This window comes from Lepus europaeus, chromosome 13 (assembly GCF_033115175.1).
Source record: "Lepus europaeus isolate LE1 chromosome 13, mLepTim1.pri, whole genome shotgun sequence".
In the NCBI taxonomy this organism is placed as follows: Eukaryota; Metazoa; Chordata; class Mammalia; order Lagomorpha; family Leporidae; genus Lepus; species Lepus europaeus.
The window spans coordinates 72,157,509-72,175,012 of NC_084839.1; the positions used below are offsets into that span (position 1 = coordinate 72,157,509).

Here is a 17,504-nt window from a genome sequence, read left to right on the forward strand (position 1 = left end):
AAGTTTGAATATGGCATACCTAGGTATAGACTTTTGGGTATCTCGATTTTTTTTTTAATAGACATTTCTTTGAGCTCACTGATTGACTGTACACAGTCTATTGATGAACCCATGAAAAGCACCCATCTTTTTTATAAATATTTTAAAAATATTTGCTTATTTATTTATTTGAAAATAGAATTACAGAGAGGCTGAGGCGAGGGTCGGGGGGGACAGGTCCCTCATTCACTGGTTCACTGGAATAGCTGGAGCTGGGCTGATCCGAAGCCAGAGCCAGGAGCATTTTCCAGGTCTTCCACATGGATGCAGTAGCCTAAAGACTTGGGCCATCCTTCACTGCTCTTCCAGACCATAGTAGAGAGCTGGATCAGAAGTGGAGCAGCCAGAATCGAACTGGTGCCCATATGGGATGCCAGCCCTGCATGTGGCGGCTACACCTGCTACGTCACAGTGCTGGCCCCAGCATCTATCATTTCTGAAATGATATTTGAAAAGGAGAGAGAGAGAGTGAGAGCAAGAGTGAGAGAGAGATGCAGAGTGAGACAAAGACCAAAAGAAACAGAGCTTTTATGTACTGACCCATGCCCCATATTCCAAAAACACCATGGCTGGGCCACATTGAAGCCAGAAGCTGGGACCAAAACCTGGGTCTCATGGGTGTCAGAGACCCAATCCCTTGAGCCATCACCCACTCCTTCCCAAGAAGCACATTATCAGGAAGCTAGAATCAAGAACAGAGTTTGTACTTGAACCCATGCACTGCAATACGGGGTTACGACAAGCCAAGCAGTGTCCCACTACCTACTGCATACTTTATAATTTTTTATGGAAAGCTGGAGATGACATGTTGAGTAAAAGGTGCGGAGGTATATATACCATTACCATGAAGTTTTATGTCTAGGTTTGAGGGGTTAGGTCGTATTTACTGTTTCCTGTAATTGTATGTGTCAGAAACTAAAATTTCCTCTGATGTCCTTGTTTTTGTTTCCTCTATTGTATTTGGCATCTCCTCGAGATTTTGTAGATGAAGGCTGACATAGGCAGTTCTTTCTTTTGCATTTTCCTATGATTATACAGGGCTCTATTGATGTAGTAAAAGACAGGAGATGAGAAACATTGTACAGCCCTATGACCAGGTTTCAAACTTTTAGTGATGATATGCTTCTAGGCCATTTTGTTTTCAAATGTTGTTCAGTTTCCAGTCCCCCTTAGTTGAGTCAGGAAGGAAAGAATTGGCTAAATTTGTTGTTTCCCTTCCCACTGGTCAGTTAGACTTTGGTGAAACGGTTTCCCTGTGGGCAGGCCTTGTTAAGAAAAAATATAGAATATAGTAGGTGTGGGCATTTAGTCCAGCAGTGAAGTCACCAGTTAAATGCCCATGTCCTACATGGGAGTACCAGAGTTTGTTTCCCACCTCGTACTTTTGACTCCATCTTCCTGCTGATACAAATCCTGGGAAGAGCAGTGATGGCTCCAGCAGTTAGGTTCCTGCCATCCATATAGAGCATGAAGATGTGGGTTGATTCCCTAGCACCTAGCTTTGACCTGGCACAGCCCAAGCCATTGCGGGTATTTGGGAATTTAATCAGCTCATGGGAGCTTGCTCGTTCACTCTCTCTCTTTCTTTGCCAATAAAAGAAATAAGAAGGAAGGGAGAAAGCGAGGAAAGAAAGAGGTAAGGAGGGGAGGGATGAAGGAAGGAAGGAAAAGAAAGGAAGGGAAAAAAAGAAAACAAAGGAGAGAGGGAGAGAGGTAGTAGGCAGGGAGGAAGGAGGAAAAGAAGGAAAGAAAAAAGGAATGGGAGAGAGGCAGATTGGAAGGAAGGAATAAAGGAAGGGAGGGAGGAAAGAAGGTAGGGTAGAATGTTCTATTTTTAAAGTTATTTTATTTATTTACTTATTTATTTATTTAACTTGAGAGCCAGAGTCACAGAGAAAGTGGGAGAGAGAACCTTTCCATCTGCTGAATCACACCCTAAATGGCCAGGTTTGGGCTAGGCTAGAGCTATGAGCCCAGATCTCCATCCAAGTCACTCATTTGGGTAGCAGAGACCATCTTCTGCTGCCTTCCCAAACGTATTAGCAAAGAGCTGGGTCGGAATTGGGTTATCTGGGACTTGAGCCTGTGCTCTAGCATTGCATGTCATTGTCACAAGTGACTACTTAGCATGCTGCACCACAACACTGGCTCCTCTAGTGCATTATTAAAATCACCACTTTTCCCTGTCCCTGCCACAAATAAGAAGAGATTTTTCTCAAATGCACATTGTAAGAATTCAGTATTTTTTTCTGGAAGTCCAACTCACAGAAGCGCTGGTGCCCTCCTAAGGCTGTACCTCCACGGTTATTCAAACTTGTGCACACTCAGCCTCTAGCAATTTACCAATTATAGTGGAGGTTTTCTGTGTATGGGTTCCCATGGAGGTTTCTGCTTATGGGTTTTGCTTTGCTGATTGTGACTCTGGATCTAATCTGTCTTTCTCTAATATTTGGTGGGCAGCTATTTGCTCTGCAGCCTTAATTATCTGATGAATCTAAAAGAGTTGTTGGCTTGCAGTGTGTGGAGCCTTTTGTTTGTTTTGTTTTTAATTGTATGGATGGAGTGGCAACTTGAAATTTGCTTACATGTAGTAACAGAATTCCTAAGTAAGGAGGTGGTTGATACGAATTACTACATCAAATAGAGAAATTGGGCAAAGACAGTCTTAGCAAAGTAACCTCAGTAATATATGTCCACTGCTTTGGGTTTACTGAAAAATTCTCTCAAGATCCACAGGGTGGTTTATTCAGATTCATCCCAGGATTTTCAAAGCTATGCCAGGGACAACCCTGTTACTTGGGTCATTTTTTTAGTTTTTAGTGTTATTTTGTATATCTGAGCATCCAAATCCTGCTATTTATGAATAATGTTTAATCTCAGTGAACTTGATGAGAAGCTGGATGGGCCTTTTTGTGTCCTCTTATGCCACACTTCAAATTATAGTGTGTGAGTGGTACTCTCTCAGGATTTTCTCTGATTATTTGCTGTAACTCTGTATAGCTTTTTTGGTTAGAGATTCTAAGTCAGCCTTCATATTTCTTCACTGTCAGCACATAAAAAGTCATCAAAATTATTCAATTTCATGCCATACAGTTAGCACCTTTTCTAAGTTTTCATTTTCAAGGAACATCCTGTCAATACAGATTATAAACATATATATACATATAAATACACAGACTCTTGAGGTTATTTAAGTTCATGGAAAATAAAATGAAAACATGAGTTTATTTCGGTGTAGAATATTGAAATTTATACATATGAGGAATCTACAAAAAAGTTATAAAAATATCTGTTCTGAATAAATTATGCATGGATTTCAGAATTGAATTTTTGTACCAAGTTTTTTCATTTAATTTTTCCATGAAGTTTATGAAGTGCCCTTGTGTATATGTACATTGAATGTACACTGAATATCTGGATATGGATATCTATGTGGCTGTATTCATATATAAATATTCATGCATATATACAACATACCCATATTTCTATGAATTTCAGCTACGTAATAGAAAGTAGGTGTTGGGGAAAGATAAACAGCTGTGCCCAAGTTAGTAGTTTCCCAGGGTGTCTTCAAGGATTTTTCAGTTAAGCAACAGCAAACAGGAAGTTCCAAGAATACTGTGATTAAGTTGACATAGAACAGGAACTCCAGGTTCCACATTTACTAGACTAGTTCGGTTGGACCATGTCTTAAACAAAGCAAATCGTAAGAGTAAAGCACAGTTTTAATAATGACATCTCTGTCAACATATAGAACAAATGGGATTGTCAGGCAGCTCTATTCACTGAGTCATTTAAGGGTACTTGTCCACAACACAATATGGTACACATGCGTTATATAAATTATTGTGGTAATTGGTGCCACAGAGAAGAGGTTTGTTGAGTGAGCTGAGCTTTCTCACCAGCAGGAGGAGATACTGCACAGAGGCAAGTGGGCTTAAATAATAAGTTTTCATACAAAGGAAGAAAACTTTGCTGGTCTTCATGGCCAAATATAAGAAGAAAGGAAGAATCTCATAGACCCTGGAAGCAAGATCCAATTTACTTTATTATCTTAATCTCCCAAGAGGCTCAAAACTAACGTAACAGGTTGCAAACAGATTCCTGTCATCTGGTGTGAAAGAGTTTCATAATCATGAATAGTATAACATCTTTTCAAACAGGTTGGTGTAAGGCCTAACAGACATTTGTTAGCAGCCCAAACTCCTAAACACTGAAAAAAAAGGGGGGGGGGGATTATGGGAGAAACTGGCAGTTGCACACTTGAGTCCATGTTGTGATATTTATTGGGCTGCTCCAGAAAGCTTTAGCTGTGCACATTTGGTTGATTATATAAATAGTTGCTGTTATACTGACTATAACCAGCTTTGATGTTTATAAGGCTTTATTAAACATTATAGTCACCGGGTTTGGCTGAGCAACAGGTGGTAGCATATGGTTCCAATGTTTACTGACCCACCAGAATGAAGGAACTTATGGGTTAGGTTTACACGGAGATTCACACTAATTGTTAATAAATTATTTGAAATAAGAATTAAGACAAAGAATTTAAAGAGAGAAAGCCCATTTGAGACAAGTTCTGGGCTCCTCCACTGTCTTTCACTAGAAGACTCTCCTTGGTTGGGTTTCTTTTCTTAATTGAAAGTAATGCTATATAATCTCCTCACTAAAAAAAAAATCTTAGACTTGGCAGTCCATCAAAAACATTTGATGAATTTTTGAACAAAATTAAGGAGACATGGAGTCTTTCCAGACCAGTTTGACCAGAATATCCATCCAGGAATTAACACATTCATGCATATGTTGTGTTTGCTGTTTGTTTTCCTTTATTTTCTATTGCTTTCTTTAATTCCACAAGTGTTTTTAATACATGATTGATATTAAGAACCCCTCTTACAAATCTTTTCCAAGTCCCAAATGTGCATCTTTGTTGCTCAGCAGGGTATTTGTTTGCATCAGGCTTCCTGAGCCACATGGTTTGCCAGAGAATAAGAATTCAACCTAGAATGAAGTTGGAATAAACTATGCAGGGCAAAACTGGTAACCAAGAACATAAATCAAACCTAAAGCATGAACAAAGTTATGGAAAATCAGGAAAAGTTAAGACATTTTAACTGCCAAAGGATGGGTGTGTGTTTAGCCTAGTATTTAAGATGCTGGCTGGGAAGCCTACATTCTAAATTGGAGTGCTTGGGCTTAATTCCTGGATCTGACTCCTGACTCTAGATTCTTGATAATGCACACTCTTGAAGACAACAGGTGATGGCTCAGATGTTTGGTTCCCTGCCATTCATGTGAAAGACCTGTACCAAGTTCCCAACTCTTAGCTTTGGCCAAGCCTCAGCTGTGGGGGCCATATCGGGAGTGAACCAGTGATTGTGAGCTCCTTCTTTTTCTGATTGTCCATCTGTCTTTGTTTTTCTATTTCTCAAACAACAAAAAATTAAATTTAAAAATGAATGGACAATTATTGGTTCTGTGCTTGGTACATCATAAATATTTTACTTGGCACATTGTAAGTGCTCTAAAAATGGCACAGAGGATCATAACCTCAATAACAGCTGAGATTATTCTTGCGTGTGGATCTTTAGAAGAAAATTATTGAAATAAATGGTACATGTATTATTTAGGATTTAAATTAATTTTGATAAATTTTCCTTTGAAAAGGGTTTTGCCACTTTACTTACTTTTATAAAAAGATCTCATTCTATTTTCTATCATAAGCTAACTGCTTTGTGTGTAGGGCACACTTTTACTTTTAGGAGATCATAAAACAATGACAGTTTCCATATATTTTTCTGTAGTAACTTAGACTTACAATGTCATTTTATGATGCTTCACCACTACAGTTGCTTAACTTAACAGTTACAGTTCAGTTTTGTTTAGTTGCTTCTACCCAAGTGCATAGAAACAGAGCAAGGGATATTGGGAAAGAGTCCTTCAAGAAACTCAAAGATATCACCTTAGGTGAGGCATTGAATCCCCAATTCCATTTGCCTAAGGACCTGTATTTCTCAGATGTAAGCATGTAGGAGGTGCAGTGTGTATTTTCAAGGTGGCCTTACATTTTTTTAAAGATTTATTTATTTATTTGAAAGGCAGAGTTACAAAGAGGCAGAGGCAGAGAGAAAGGGGTCTCCCATCCACTGGTTCACTCCCCAAATGGCCACAATGGCAGAGCTGGGTTGATCCAAAGCCAGAAGCCAGGAGTTTCTTCCGGGTCCCCCATGTGGGTACAGGGGCCCAAGGATGTGGGTCATCTTCTATTGCTTTCCCAGATCCTAGCAGAGAGCTGGATCAGAAGTGGAGCAGCTGGGGCTCAAACCGGTGCCCATATGGGATGCTGGCAGGGCAGGCAGTGACTTTACTCTCTACACCACAGCGCCAGTTCTATGGCCTTATGTTTTACTATTAGTGTGGGACATACTTTTTTTAAAAGATTTATTTTTTTTTATTTGATTGGCAGCGTTAGAGTGAGAGAGGGAAGAAACAGTGCCTAGGTTCTAGTTCCAGCTTTGTGTCTGATTGAAGCTTATTGTTGTGCACTCCTTGAGAGACAGCAGGTGTTGCGCCAAGTAGTTGGGCCCCTGTCATCCTGGTTGGAGACCTGGGTTGAGTTCTTGGCCTGGCCCATCCTTGAATAATGCGACAGTATTGGGAGTGAGCTATCAGATAGGAGAACTCTCTGCCTCACAAATAAAGAAACATTTAAAAATTAATCACTTTCTCTGCATCTATTGAGATAATCACATGGTTTTTCTTCTGTAGTCTGTTAATGTGGTGTATCACATTGATTGATTTGTGAACACTGAACCATCCCTGCATACCAGGGATAAATCCCACCTGGTCTGGGTGGATGATCTTTCTGATGTGTTGTTGCATTCTACTGGCCAGAATTTTATTGAGGATTTTTGCATCTATGTTCATCAGGGAAATTGGCCTGTAATTTTCTTTCAATGCTGCATCTTTCTCTGGCTTAGGGATTAAGGTGATGCTGGCTTCATAGAAAGAATTTGGAAGGATTCCATCTTTTTTGATTGTTCTGAATAGTTTGAGGAGAATTGGAGTTAGTTCTCCTTTAAATGTCTGGTAGACTACAGCTGTGAATCCATCTGGTCCTGGGCTTTTCTTTGTTGGGAGGGCCTTTATTACTGTTTCAATTTCTGTCTCAGTTATGGGTCTGTTTAGGTTTTCTATGTCTTCCTGGTTCAATTTAGGTAGGTTGCATGTGTCCAGGAATCTAAAGAAAGCATTCAATAAAATTCAACACCCTTTCATGATGAAAACTCTAAGAAAATTGGGTATAGAAGGAACATTCCTCAATACAATCAAAGAAATTTATGAAAAAACCATGGCCAGCATCCTATTGAATGGGGAAAAGTTGGAAGCATTTCCACTGAGATCTGGTACCAGACAGGGATGCCCACTCTCACCACCGCTATTCAATATAGTTCTGGAAGTCTTAGCCAGAGCCATCAGGCAAGAAAAAGAAATTAAAGGAATGCAAATTGGGAAGGAAGAAGTCAAACTATCCCTCTTTGCAGACAATATGATTCTTTATTTAGGTGATCCAAAGAACTCTACTAAGAGACTATTGGAACTCATAGAAGAGTTTGGCAAAGTAGCAGGATATAAAATCAATGCACAAAAATCAATAGCCTTTGTATACACAGGCAGTGCCACAGCTGAGAAAGAACTGCTAAGATCAATCCCATTCACAATAGCCACAAAAACAATCAAATACCTTGGAATAAACTTAACTAAGGACATTAAAGATCTCTACAATGAGAATTACAAAATCTTAAAGAAAGAAATAGAAGAGGATACCAAAAAATGGAAAAAATCTTCCATGCTCATGGATTAGAAGAATCAACATCATCAAAATGTCCATTCTTCCAAAAGCAATGTATACATTCAATGCGATACCAATCAAGATACCAAAGACATTCTTCACAGGTCTAGAAAAAAGGATGCTGAAATTCATATGGAGACACAAGAGACCTCGAATAGCCAAAGCAATCTTGTACAACAAAAGCAAAGCCAGAGGCATCACAATACCAGATTTCAGAACATACTACAGGGCAGTTGTAATCAAAACGGCATGGTACTGGTACAGAAACAGATGAATAGACCAATGGAACAGAATAGAAACACCAGAAATCAACCCAAACATCTACATCCAACTTATATTTGATCAAAGATCTAAAACCAATTCCTGGAGCAAGGACAGTCTATTCAACAAATGGTGCTCGGAAAACTGGATTTCCACGTGCAGAAACATAAAGCAAGACCCCTACCTTAAACCTTAAACAAAAATCCACTCAACATGGATTAAAGACCTAAATCTATGACCCGACACCATCAAATTATTAGAGAAGATTGAAGAAACCCTGCAATATATTGGCACCGGCAAAGATCTTGAAAAAGACCCTGGAGGCACAGGCAGTCAAAGCCAAAATTAACAATTGGGATTGCATCAAATTGAGAAGTTTCTGTACTACAAAAGAAACAGTCAGATGAGTGAAGAGGCAACTGACAGAATGGAAAAAAAAATATTTGCAAACTGTGCTACAGATAAAGGATTAATAACCAGAATCTACAATTAGATCAAGAAACTCCACAACAAAACAAAAACCCACTTGAGAGATGGGCCAAGGACCTCAGTAGACATTTTTCAAAAGAGGAAATCCAAATGGCCAACAGACACATGAAAAAATGTTCAATATCACTAGCAATCAGGGAAATGCAAATCAAAACCACAATGAGGTTTCACCTCACCCCTGTGAGAATGGCTCACAACAACAACAGATGCTGGTGAGGATGTGGGGAAAAAAGGATACTAACCCACTGTTGGTGGGAATGCAAACTGGTTAAGCCACTATGGAAGTCAGTCTGGAGATTCCTCAGTAACGTGAATATAACCCTACCATACAACCCAGACATCCCACTCCTTGGAATTTACCCAAAGGAAATTTAATTGGCAAACCAAAACACTGTCTGCACCTTAATGTTTATTGCAGCTCAATTCACAATAGCTAAGACCTGGAATCAACCTAAATGCCCATCAACAGTAGACTGGATAAAGAAATTATGGGACATGTATTCTATAGAATACTATACAGCAGTCAAAAACAATGAAACCCGGTCATTTGCAACAAGATGGAGCAATCTGGAAAACATCATGCTGAGTGAATTAAGCCAGTCCCAAAGAGACAAAATATCATACGTTCTCCCTGATCAGTGACAACTAACCAACCACAAAAAAGGAAACCTGTTGAATTGAAAGGGACACTATGAGAAATAGTGACTTGATCAGCTCTTGTCCTGACTGTTGATGTACAATGTAATACTTTATCCATTTTAGTATTTGTTTTTTGTTCTAGTTAATACTATTGGTTGAATTCTATAAATAACACACAATTATTCTTAGGTGTTGAAATTTAGCTGAAAAATGATCCCTGTTAAATATAACAGTGGGAATAAGAGAGGGAGGAGATGTATAATTTGGGACATGCTCAATCGAACTTGCCCCAAATGGTGGAGTTAGAAATGTGCCAGGGGATTCCAATACGATCCCATCAAGATTGCATGTACCAATGCCATCTCACTAGTCCAAGTGATCAATTTCAGTTCACAATTGATCACACTGATAGATCAAAGAGTCAAAGGGATCACACAAACAAGACTAGTGTCTGCTAATACTAACTGATAGAATCAAAAAGGGAGAGAAGGATCCAACATGGGAAGTGGGATACACAGCAGACTCATAGAATGGCAGATGTCCTAATCAGCACTCTGGCCTCAGAATCAGCCCTTAAGGCATTCAGATCTGGCTGAAGAGCCCATGAGAGTATTTTAGGCATGAAAAGCCAAGACACTGTGGCAAAAAAAAAAAAAAAAAAAAAAAAAAAAAAAAAAAAAAAAAAAAACAAAACCCTAAATGAAAGATCTCTGTGAGTGAGATCGCAATAGAAAGAATGGACCATCAAAGAAGGAGGTACATTTCTCTGAAGGGAGGAGAGAACTTCCACTTTGACCATGTCCTTGTCTAAGTAAGATCAAAGTCAGTGAACTCAAGAGGCTTCCATAGCCTTGGAAACTCATGACTAGAACCTAGGGAGATTTCTGACACCATAAACAAGAGTGTCAAATTGTTAAGTTAGCAATAGGAGTCACTGTGTACTTACTCCTCATATAGGATCTCTGTCCTTAATGTGTTGTACTATGTGAATTAAGGGTATAACTAGTACTCAAACAGAACTTTATGCTTTGTGTTTCTGTGTGGGTGCAAACTGTTGAAATCTTTACTTAGTATATATTAATTGATCTTCTGTATATAAAGATAATTGAAAATGAATCTTGATGTGAATGGAATGGGAGAGGGAGTGGGAGATGGGAGGGGTGCCAGTGTGAGGGAAGTTATGGGGGGAAAAAGTCAGTGTAATCCATAAACTGTACTTTGGAAAATCATATTTACTAAATAAGAGTTTTAAAGAAATTAATCACTAGTGATATTTAAGAACCTGAATATAAATTCTAACCTCGTTTTTCCAAATATTCTTCCTGTATTAGCTCTGATTTAGATTCTTTATATGAGAGGTTAATGTCCTTGATAAGGAACCCTCTGTAATCCTCAATGCCAGAAAAAGAAAAACATGAAGCTAAGTCAAAGGCAAATCAGTGATAGTGATACAATACCTGTGTTGTATGAGTTACTGACGTTTTGGTGCTATTTCTTCTTGAATTATAATAGCCTGAAGTGATAAATATAGTCAGTGTATTCAGGGAACAGCTTATCCAATGCTAGAATGAAAAACAGGTTTAAGTATTATTCCTTGATAATTTTAAAACGGATTTTTGTCTTGTCTTCTAATACCTCATTACTTTTTATCAGATTTACTATATCTATATCTATTATCTATATCTATCTATCTATCTATACATACATACATATATATCTCCCATTTTCACTCTTAACACATGCAGAGCTAGGGAAAAATGTCCTGCCTATTAATGATAACTCTAAACAAAGTACAGTTTATCATAACTAGCTTCCTGTCCCGATTTCATGATCTACACATGGGACAACTTAGACAAGCATATCTTGACTTGCTTGGGAGACTGCAAAAATGATCTCCAGTGATTCCATTAATGTCAGGGAACTAAGGCCAGCCTAAAAACCGGGTAGGAGTTGAGAAAGAAACTTTCATCCTAGATCTCCTAAATTTGAGGAGCTAAAGAAAAATCTCTGAGTTTGAATTATAGTATAAAATCATGTAAATAAATATCTTGAATAGATTCTTTTTTATTTGGATGTAAAATTACAGAAAACATGTTTCAAAATATAATCCTTATCTATTTATCATTATGTCAGACGCTCTCCAGAGCTAAGTATTGTCCAAGTTTATTTTCTTTTTAAAGATTTATTTATTTGAAAGGCCAAGTTCCAGAGAGAAAGAGAATGACAGGGAGAGATCTTCCACCCGCTGGTTAACTCCTCAAATGGCCAAAACAGCCAGAGCTGGTTTGAACTGAAGCCAGGAGCCAGGAGTTCCTTCTAGGTCTCCCATATGGGTGCAAGGGTCTAAGGAATTGGGCTATCTTTTTGCTACTTTCCCAGGCCATAGTAGAGAGCTGGATGGAAAGAGAAGCAACAGGGACTTGAACCATAGTAGAGAGCTGGATGGAAAGAGAAGCAACAGGGACTTGAACCATAGTAGAGGGCTGGATGGAAAGAGAAGCAGCAAGGACTTGCCCATATGGAATGCCTGTGTTAAAAGCAGAGGCTTTACCTGCTAATGCTACAATGCTGACACCTCCAACTTTATTTTAAGAGGCATGTATTATACATGCAACCTGTGAGGTTGGACATCTTTATCAACTATCATATAGGCATTTTGTAAAGTTTTTTATGTTAACTACCTTACAGAAGCCTGTATCAGTTGATTTGGGTATTTTCGTTCTCAAATATTGGATGAATTCAACAAACTAAATGAAAGTTAATGCAAACTGACTGTCAATGACTTCTGAGTTTTTTCATATTAAATTACTCTCCATGAGATACGGGATGATTCCTGGAAACACTGTATTGATAATTGGAAATTTTAATGAGGCTTTATGAAAAAAACACTTGATCGGAACTGCAATCATCTAACTTTTTTTTAAAGATTTATTTTTAATTGTTTGAAAGGCACAGTTACAGAGAGTGATTGAAAGACAGAGAAATCTTATATCTTCTGGTTCAGTCCCCAAATGGCCACAGTGGCTAGAGCTGGGCCAGACTGAAGACAGAAGTCAGGAGTTTCATCTGGGTCTCTCACATGGGTGGTGCAGGGCCCAGAGGACTCTGCCATCTTCCTGTGCTTTCCCAGGCCATTAGCAGGGAGCTGGATTGGAATACACAGGAATTGAAACCACGCCCATATGTGATGCTGGTGTCCCAGGTGGTAGTTTCATCTGCTTGCCACAACACAGACCCCAAATCATCTAAATTTTAATCCTAGCTCTGTTCCATTTAATATTTTGGCATTTGTGCTTTATTTCTTATAAAACGAAGTTATTTGAGTAACTTTTCCACATGCTGGTCTATTAATTTCCATGCAGGATTTTACCTACACAGAGCTATTTTTTTCCATGAAAACTCTTCTTTTTGGTTTACTTTCTTAGTGCTTTTTTTTTTTTTTTTGAATGGTAAAAGACTCAATGGGTCACCTAAACTAATATTCTAATTTGAGAGAGGAGATCAGGCTTTGGTCCAAGAGATTATACATGTGATAACAAAGGAAGTCTCATTGCTGTACACCTTTGTTTCCCATTAGTTTGCATCTAAGAAAGCTAGAACCATGACATTTTCCTCCCTCACATTTCTTGTCCGTAGGTGCCAGACCAGGCTTCTTTCATGAAATATTATGCCTTCTTGGAAAAAGAACAAGTGTAAGAAAGACTTGTGAAATAGCAACAGACACTGGCAATAGCAACTCCGCTGGCAACTGAAAGAGGAGGGGGTTGGGAAACCTGTCAGTGTTCACAGCTCCAGTGAATGGTGCTGAGCATATGCAAGCCTTGCACTGTTCCTTATCACTTCGAGGAGAGCTGGTGGATCCAAGTAAACTCAAGCTGTCTCTTTCAGGTAGAGGGGGAGGATATTTATATAACAAAGACAAGTGCTATGTGCATTTCCCAGGGTTTGATATATGAGGTAGGGACCACTCCAAGCATATCACTTTGGGCTAAACTTCTGGAAAGCTGGAGTAAATATTATAAGCCTATGCTTGCATGTTCTCTTAGTTCTTAAAGATTTTAGTTTGCAACCCTCTCAAAAATGTAAGATACAAAGTACAAAATACTGAAGCAGAAAAAGTGAAAGAGGAAAATAGAGTCCAATTAAACAAAAACTTTTCTGAAACTTGATTTAATGCTTTAAAATCTATAATAATCTGTTTTGAAAGACAGTCCTATTACTGACAACAAATCATGTCTTAGCCAAGCACTTCTGTTGGTAATGATTTGTCAGGAAAGTAGCTCAGAATTGTTTTAGAAGACAGCAGTGCAGAGCCAAATCTCTCCTTCCCATCAGAGTTCTTTTATTGGAAATCTTAAGATTCATATATCTCGGAGGCCATCAGATGTGGTATTTTCTTGAAAATATATAAAAGCCAGTTTTTGCTTTGACTTTAACAAAGGAAACATTTCTAACAGTATCCAATGAGGACAGGATTATAGGTGAATTCTAACTGCATGAATTTCTTGTGATACAGATAATTTAATATTTTATAAATTTTTAGATACATTTTAAGGGAAAATATAAATATATCACTTAATCCAGTAAGCATTTGCAAGGCATCATCTCTGTGGTAGCAAATATTCCAGGCTCATCTTGTAGTATATAATGGCCAGGACACGAATAGGCAAATAGAGATAACAAGTTATAGCTCATGATACTGAACACTTACCGTGGACCGGACAGCTGGCCGTTTATGCATTTTCCATGCATTACCTCCTTTGCTCTTCTCCAAGGAAGTGGTCATCATTATGAGTCCTCACTTTACTAGTAAGGAGTTGTAGGTAGAGAAAATTGAGACATCTTTCTCAGGATCATTCAATAAATAAATGTCAGAACTAAGACCCAAACCAAAATTAGAGTCAGCTACATTGTGAAATGATTCTTAGAATGCACCCAGTGTTAATGTAGATGGTCTCTCTCCTCTCTCTCTCTCTCTCTCTCTCACACACACACACACACACACACCCCTAACACAGTGGAACATATTTAATCTTTCCATGCTCTCTCTCTCTGTCTCTCAGACATACACACACACACACATACACACACACACACCCCTAGCACAGCAGAACATATTTAATCTTCCCATGCACTCTCTCTCTCTCTGTCTCTCAGACACACACACACACACACACACCCCTAGCACAGCGGAACATATTTAATCTTCCCATGCACTGGTAAGAGGGAGTGACTGCGACTCTGTGGGCTGAGTATGCCTGTTGACATCTGAGTGGATGGGACCACGTTTGACACACTAGCTGGATCCTACCCAACTTTGTGTGGCTGGCTGATCTCAACCAGTTGTTTCATTGCCCCTTCCTATTATTCTTATCTTGTATCATGAATGTCCTTTGACTAATTAGTCAAGGAAACTGCCCAAAACTATCTTTTCAACTTCTCTAGTTTGGGCTGCAATAAGGCAGAACAGGGAAGGTTAACCACAGAGGCCTTTAACCCTGGAAATAGACACAGGCATATTATTGAGGATTTAAAAAAATCTTAAAAGTATCAGTATTATAAAATGTAAAATATTCCATCCATTTATTATTAATTCTGAAAGAATTACCTCTGAGAATCAGTTCTACAGCTTAAGATCCAGTATGTCAGGAATTTAGTTTAAACTGTTAAAAATATTTCTATAGAAAATAATTAAAATCCATGAATCTTATGAAAATGTAAACAAAGAGTATAATCAACACTGATCATTTAATATGTCATCCAAAATAATTAAAATCCCTAGGAGGAATTATAATGAGTACTTTGCAGTATGATTCCTGGAGTTATACCTCATTTTCAATTCAGTTTTCATTTTGGTTTCTGTATTACCAAAGACAAGCTACTTCATTTTTACTAGAGTTCATTTTCTTTACAAGTCAAAATAGGGCCAGGTTGGTATGTTTCTTAGATTAGTGCTGTAATATTATTTAGCCTATTATAGGCAAATGGTTCACTGAAGTACCTAGTAGAGAATAATAGATGGACAAAACAATAGAACTTGCCAATAATGATTGATGAAATAACTATACTGAATGTCATGGAGATGTTGTAACCAAGGCTATTAAAACTTCTCCAGATGTTTTCAGCACCCATTTGCCTGTTTGTGGGTGTTTATTTTTTTTTACCCTAATTGGATCCTTTTCCTGTATTTCCCCTCAGAAAATCCCTACACCTTGAGCCAAGAAGTCTGCCAACTTCAGACTCCCCACAGTTTTACAGGATATGTTATTAACACCCTAGTCTTCCTGACATTCTCTAAGCTTCAGTCTTGTCATGGGTTTAGCCAAACCCAATAATTGGGTTAAAAATAATATTTCTTTAACAGTTTACAGTGTCAAAATGTTTCATCATTTGAAACAATAATTCATTTGCTTCTCATTTTGCCAGTACGGTATTCCTATGAGGCCACATGTTTCAGAGAAGCTCAGCCCAACTTAAACCCATATCACTCCAATCCAAATTCCTTGATTTTAATTTTACTTGGTTTATATGGAAAACATTTTACAAATGAATAGAGTTGCAAATAGGTAGTTTAGCTGATGTGATAAAAATACTCAGAGAATTCTTTGAGGGCTCAGATTCTATATCTATTCCAAATTTGTTTTGAAGCCTCCACTGCATTCAACATGATCCTATTGGATTTGCCTAATATTTAAACCTGAAGCACTTACTTAGTTGTGTTTTTTCCTCTTCATAAGTCGCCTGTGGAGGGCAATTTGAGTGTAGCACTGGTTTCATTCTGCCAACAGAGTAGAGAAATACCGAGAGATCATGCACAATCAATCATGCGAATATAGCATATGTCCATATGCCCAGGGACCTGGAGAAACCACACCACACCTTGAGTATGCCACACATTCTCACTAAATATTTATTTTTGATTGATGAATTGCTTAAACTATGACCAGGTCACTGGGAAATCAGGCAAAGTGCCAGTTAGAATTTTAATGAGCTTGGCTTTGTGCCTGCTCCTATCATAATTCGTGCCCTTCTTTCTCCACTAACATTTAAGGTTGTGAAGTCTGACCTGTCATCTCATTATCCATTCAGCGCTTTCTCTCTCTCTCTCTCTCTCTCTCTCTCTCTCTCTCTCTCTCTCTCTTGTTCTCAGTCTCTCTGGCTTCCTCTCTCGGTGCTTATACTGAGTTTATAAATAAATTCAGTATCGCTTCTTGGCCTTTTGGCTAAGATCAAGTGTTATATCTATTCTTAGCAGTTTAATAAATACATTCTGTTTCATTGCCTCTGGAAAGTGCCTTTTAAACTATAGTATACAGAAAGGTCACCTGTGGAGCTTGGTAAAAATGCAGATTTCCTAGCTGGTCTCCCCTTCTTGAAGACTTGAGTGACACAAGGAAACATGCACTTCTCATGTGTGCAGGGCAACATTATAAGAAGGGATGCTAGAGAGAATCTTTACATTTAGCTTAGAGACAAAGAATTGTAGCATTGTTTGTAATGTTTGCTCTAATAAAGTCTATGGTCCTCTTTTTAATAACAGTGTTTACACATATTTTACCATTAATCCAACTAGATCTTTGAAGATGCCAACACTATCAATATTCATCAGTGATGGTTCTACATCTGATAGTTTGACCTACAAAATGTGATAATATTCATTCATGGTCATCATTAACAATATATGTTCATCCCTTTAACATAAAAGTTTAAGAATTTTAATAATTCTGTATACATAGTAACTCATCACTTTATTTTAAAATAAATGCTAGCTGCTTCTTTCATGACTCACAAATAAAATAAAGAAGGGCAAGAGAAGAGAGAAATAAGAAGAAAATATAATTTATTATAAGTATGTCAAAGTTAATTTTAAGTAAAGTATATGGAAAATATAGTGATTTTGTGATAATACTGAGGTTAATTATTTGTCCATCTAATCTGAAAATAGCTGCCATCCATGAGTCTCAATAGCATCACCTGATAAGTATTAATTGAATTCGGCTATCCAAGTTGAAAAGTACCTTCTGTCAGGCTACATTGTACCTATTCTAATGGTAGTGGCGGTATGATTATTTTCTATGACTTTTTTCCTTCTATTTTAAAGGAAGAGTTACCATTTTGTTCTTGGCTATGAATGATCATTTCATATCCCTTTCTGAAAGATGGTTGCATTCAGATGAACAATTCACTGTGACCTGGGATTAAAAAGTCCAGTTGTAGCAAACAG

General features: G+C 38.0%; 1 pseudogene; it reads left to right on the forward strand.

Annotated features, from left to right (window-relative positions):
- Positions 1–16,483: 16,483 nt before the first annotated feature.
- LOC133773110 (U2 spliceosomal RNA) lies at positions 16,484–16,654 on the forward strand (annotated as a pseudogene).
- Positions 16,655–17,504: the final 850 nt, after the last annotated feature.